Genomic DNA, 6,199 nt, shown 5'->3' on the forward strand with positions numbered 1-6,199 from the left:
TTATAATAAAGGCACACTTTAAGGGTGGGGAGGAGAAAGAAAATAGTTAATGACTCCCTTTGTGAAGCTCCTAATCTTTGTTATTAAACCATCCTTACATTCATTGGGGGTGGGAAGTAGCAGGGAGTCATGAAGTACAATTAAGTTTTCACTAGGGCTACACAATTAAAGTGAAATAGACCAACATTTTGAAAGAGAGCATATAGGATTATTTTCATAATTAAGTTTATTAAATATTAAATGCATTTTATTGAGGTGTAACTTACATAGAGTAAATAGTGATGATTGCAAATAACAGTTCTGATTTTTGATAAATCAAAAATGATGCAGCCAATGGTGCAGCCAAATATAGAATATTTCCATCACCCCAAAAAGTTCCCTTACACCCCTTCCTAGTTGACCTCTTTCTCAAACCCTGCTTTTGACCACCATAGACTAGATCTTTCTCTTCTAATTTCAAATACATGAACCCACACAGTCTACACTATTTTGTGTCTGGTTTCTCTCACTCAGCATATTGGTTGTGAAATTCATCCACGTTGTTGTGTGTATCAGCAGTTCATTAGTATTCCATCTTCTTAGTATTCCATCCCATGTGTATATTACAAGGTGTTGATCCTCTCACCTGTTGATGGATGTTCAGGGTGTTTCCAGTTTGGGGTTATTCTACACAAAGCTACTGTAACTGAACCAACACGCACTACCATCCAGTCCATTCTGACTCAGAGTGATTTACAGGACAGGATAGAACTGCCCCTGTGGGTTTCGGAGTCTGTACTTCTTTATGGAAGAGACGCAGCAGCCGAGATCAAGCTAACGATGAGCACACCTCCGCTCCTGTGAAGCAGCTGGTGGTTTTCAACTGCTGGCCTGTAGTTAGCGGCCCACAGTGTAACTACTGCACCACTGACGATACATGCTCATGCATTGTCTTTATGGAGCTATGACTTCTTTTTCTTGGGTAAATACTTAGAAAGAGGATGTCTGAGCCATATAAGTGGTGGTTTAGTTTGATAAGAAGATTCTCAAACTGTTTTCCAAAGGGGCTGTACCATTTTGCATTGCCACCCTCCTCTATTTTCTGAAAGAGGACAGGATTTTATGGTATTCCTTCCTCGTTTGCTTTAACTCACCAGTGAGGCCATTTGGGCCTACTGCTTTCTTTGCAGGAAGAATTTGGATTATTAATACAATTTCTATCATCGAGATAGAACATTGGCTTCTATATTTTTCTCAAAACACTTGGTAATTCATGTATTTGAAGGAATTTTCCCATTTTATCTAACTTGTCACATAGGTACATAATATTTACTTGTCATTCTTGTCCAATTTGCTGTCTATAGAATCTTACATACTGTTCCTCCTTACATTGCTGATGTTGGCAATGTGTGTCTTCTCATTTTCCCTCTTGATCTCTCTAGCTAGAGGTTTGTCAGTCTCATTTGTCTTCTCACGCTGTTAAGAGGTGGTCTCTTGGGTTTCTATTGCCACCGATTTCAATTTCATTGTTCTCTGGAAATTTCATCACTTCCTTCTTTCTGCTCAGTTTGGGTCCAGCGGCTCTTCTTTTACTAGCTCCTTGTGGTGTAAGCTTAAAACACTGAGTTTGCATCTTACTTCTTTTCTTTTAAATGATAGATTAAGCTGTACGTCACAAATTTCTCCACACATTTATCAATTTCTGTGTCCCTTCAACTGGAATTATTTTCCTTCCTTCTGAAAGACTTCCTTTGACATATTTTGTAGTGCAGATCTGCTGGTGATAAATGGTTTCAGCATGTTGTTGTTGTTGTTGTTGTCTTAAAATGTCTTTGTTATCCTTATTCGTAAATTTTAATTTTTTGATGGGTATAGAATTATCAGTTGACAAGTTTGGGGTTGTTTTATGCCAGCACTTTGAAAATACCATTCCATTGTCTTGTTTTGCATAGTTTCTGAAATAGTCTACAGCTATTGACCTAGTTGAGGTTTTGACACATAAACTAAGGATTACAAGCACCCATACCTTTGTACCTCTGTGTATATTTCCCCCCCTCTGTATCCAAATGTTTCTTTATTACTAATTTTGGTTATGATGTGTCTCATTTTGATGTGTGTTTATGCAGCATGGAATTTGCTGAGCTCCTTGGGTCTGTGAGTGTCATGGACTGAATAATGTCCCACGTTGTCAACTAGCCATGATGCGCAGTGATTTGGCAGTTATGTGATGAGGTGATCATCCCATCGGTTGTAAGTTGTCCTTTGCACTCATTATGTCGTTGTCATTGTTGTTGTCGTTGTTGTTAGGTGCCATTGAGTTGGCTCAACACATAGCGACTGTATGCACAACAGAACGAAACACTGCTCAGACCTGGGCCATCCTCACAATGGTTCCCATGCCTGAGCCCATTGATGCAGCCACTGTGCCCATCCACGTCCTTGAGGGGCTTCCTGTCTTTCACTGTCCCTCTACCCATGATGTCCTTCTCTAGGGACTAAGCTCTCCTGATAACTTGTCCAAAGTATGTAAGACAAAGTCTGGCCATTCTTGCCTCTAAGTAGCATTCCTGCTGGACTTCTTCCAAGACAGATGTTTGTCCTTTTTGCAGTCCATGGTACTTTCAATATTCTTCTCCAGCCCCACAATTCAAATTCATCAATGCTCCATTGGTCTTCTTTAATCAATGTCCAACTTTCACATTTATATGAGGTAGTGGAAAATACCATGGCTTGCGTCATCATAGTTTAGTCCTATTACTACGGCATGATCTTTCTGGAGTATTTACTGAATGTGCCTGGCAATCAAAGGTAGATTATCGCCCTCTGGCGGGTTGTATCTCAGTCATCTCCAGCCCCTCCCTTACATCTTTTTGGTCCTTCTCCACTTCGCCTTGTTTCACTCCGCTGTGCATGAGGTTGCAAGAGGTCAGAACTGGCTCGATGACACCTAACAACAACAACAACCCCATGAATACACTCATGAATGTTCATCAGCGATTCAAGCAGGCACATATTCAGGTTTACTGAGGTTTGCTTTTTAAAATCTATGTAGCTTCCTCCTCTTTGGAAGGCTTACAACTTCCAGCAGTCACAAGTTCTCTTAACTTTGATCTTTAGCCCCTCACCTAAGCAAAACAACTTTGTCCTTTCTGCAAGCAATCCTTGTCCTGCTTCCCCAGTTGAGAATGTGTCTTGATGCAAACACACCACACACACACATACACACACACACACACACCCTAGGGTAATTGTTGATTTAATTTCACTCACGGATCGCAGTCCTGTACTGACTGTTGTTCACTATGCAGAAACATGTATTGTCTTCTGCTTTCTAGCTATTTACAGAAGGAGGGTTAGTCCAGCCCTGTTACTCCACCGCTCCAAGACATAGAGTCTTGGAGCAAGTGCATGTGTAAGAGATTTCTTCCGGAGGTCCTAACAGTGGTGTTCTTTCTATAATGAAAAAACCATGGGCCTATTTCAATTGTTAGGGGGAAAAATGGAAAAAATAAGACGTGGGGGTGCTTATTTTACAAAACAAATTTTAAAGGAATCTTAAATACATACCCAGATACAAAATAATAATATGATGATGCATTCTAGGAGACATTTTATGAGACAAATACTAATCATTTGGCAATTGTAATGCATTACTCTTCTATCAGGAAATTCTATTAGCTATCTTCAACTTTTTGGGTCAACCGAAAAAAAATTAATCTGAGACTTCACTTAACCAAGCACTTAAAGATCTGGGCTCTTCTAAATCAGTGGCTGGAGGGAACTCACCATCAGTCTTGTGCCGGCAAAGATACTGTGACAATTAGGATAAAGGGCTGCACACTCTTTAATGCCAAATGTTCAGAATATGAGCCAGGCGTTTTTCTTCGTTAGTGAAAAGGCTGTCATCACAGGCCCTGACGGTGTCAACTATTCGGATATTTTGCGGTAGTGATGTGTTTTGTTTTATTTGTGTTTGAAGCTTTTAGCTTCAACTCTGATATGGAGCGTGTTAAGCACATCTGCCAACTTGATTTTTTTCTCAGAGAGTGCAGGTGCAGGGAAGTAGTCGTCTCAGTAGAAAAGGTTTTGCAACATGAGAGCAATGAATTATTTTGGCACTCTAAGATCATTTTTTAACAACATAGAAAATAAATCCAAATATAAATGAGATGTCAAACTTTATTCCAATAGTTGATAAAACTTGAAAACAACATTAAAAATACTGTTTTATGTGAAAGTTTACACAACACATTTCTCATTCAACAATTAATACACAAATTGTTCTGTGATCTGCTATAGTCTGCGCAATGTGTCAACACTCTCACCTGTTCTACCCTCCCTGCTATGCTTCCACCCACCGTTTCTCTGTGTCTCCTTACCTCCTCATCTTTGCTGTCTGATAGTTAATGCTTGGTTGCATATAGTTGACTCTTCAAAGGAACACAGTCCTCATGAGCATTACTGTTTATTTTATTTGGCTGAAAGGTGGCCTACAGGATTAGATTCAGTTCCATGGTAAAAGAGTATGTTTGGACAATAGTCTCAAGGGTTCCTCTGCTAGTCCAGTAAATCTTTATTTTTTATGAAACAAGTTTTGTTGTATATTTTTCTTCCATCTAACCTGGGTTTTCTATAAAGACTATGGTGACAGGGGTTGGAAAGGAGGAGGTGCACTAGCTAGCTCCGGCTGCAGGCTAAAGGAGAGTATGGTTCGTGTGGGCCATCAGTCTTGTGAACTCAACTCACAGCCTTGGCTTTCCCCTGCTCTCCTTTGCTCCAGGTGGGAAGAGAACAATAGTTGTATCTTCCATGGCCACTCACAAATTTTTAAGAAATCCCAGATGCTACCTACTAATTAAATTATCATTTGACCTGCGATTAGGGAAAAACAGTATTTGGAACATTAAATGTACATGGTATGAAAATAAGGTTGGAGAGGATTGGAACCCCAACTGAGTGGCTGGTTGTAAGTAAAATGCACAAGCATTCTGGAAAACAGGGTGGAAATTCCTCAAAAAGCTACAGAGAGGTCTACTATCTGGTTTAGCAATTCCACTCCTCGGCCCAGACCTTAAAGATCTACAAGTAGCAGCATGAACATATGTGTGAGGGTAAATAAACAAGTATGGCTACATAATTATAGAAACTTTCATTAAACAAAAATATTGAAATGTGAAGAAGCCATTGTTTCTCTGCACATACACCATCCAGGTCTACACACTTTTCATTTTTTAACAGTTTCATTGACATATAATTCACGTATGATTCAATGGTTTGAATACACTAAAAAGAGGTGTGCAATTATCTCCACAATGAATAATAGAACATTTGCTTCATTTTTGTATCAAGGTGTGCACACTTCTGAAAGCAGGGCTTTCATTTCTCTCACTCCTTCCTGAAGAATTCTGAGCTTGATGCTTCACACCCCTTCAAAACAGCAGTTTGACATTCTTAAGGGGCTCAAACTGTGTGCCAGTGAAATATTCTTTGTGTCTGGGGAACAAAAAGCAGGCTGAAAGGGCAGGATCCGGGCTGTAGGGTGGGTGGGATAAGGTTTCCCGGTGCAATTCTCATAGGCAGCCCTTGCTACTGTCAAAGAATGAACAGGTGCATTGTTGTGATGGGAACCAATTCCTTGGCACAACTCTCCTTGTTTTTTTTCTCAGTAACATAGTTCTCAATTTTCTTAAAACGTCTTCCTAATAAACTCCCATGATTGTCCTTTATTCTTTGAGAAAAATAAATCAATATTTCCCCTTTGGGACCCCCAAAAAGTTTCCATACTTTCCATACTTTTTGACTTGAATTTCACTGGACCAATAGACTCCCTTGGAGGACACTGTTTTGATGGGGCCATTTTGGGAAGGCGTCCAAAGGAGAGTAAGACAAGAGTATCACTAAAGAGAACTTGCCTACAGCCTTCCACTGGACACAGAGACTTGTTTGGAACATGCTTGTGCATGCATGAATTGGAACACTAGTAGCAATACCTTTTAACTTACGTATACATATTCCACACAGAATTTCCCCCATGGGATTTTGCTCATCTTTACAGTTCATTATTGGTAATAAAGAAATGTTGAGTACTATCAGTTTTTAGAAACCTATCACTGTTTTGTTTGTGTGCTGAAGTGAAATTACTTGGCATGGCTCTTCCATCCCTGTCTTTATAACTCCCACCAAATGACTGAATGAGACCATGCAAATAAGGCGTGGGATG

This window comes from Echinops telfairi, unplaced genomic scaffold, assembly GCF_000313985.2.
Source record: "Echinops telfairi isolate 266 unplaced genomic scaffold, ASM31398v2 ScPeMD7_2;HRSCAF=8, whole genome shotgun sequence".
In the NCBI taxonomy this organism is placed as follows: domain Eukaryota; kingdom Metazoa; phylum Chordata; class Mammalia; order Afrosoricida; family Tenrecidae; genus Echinops; species Echinops telfairi.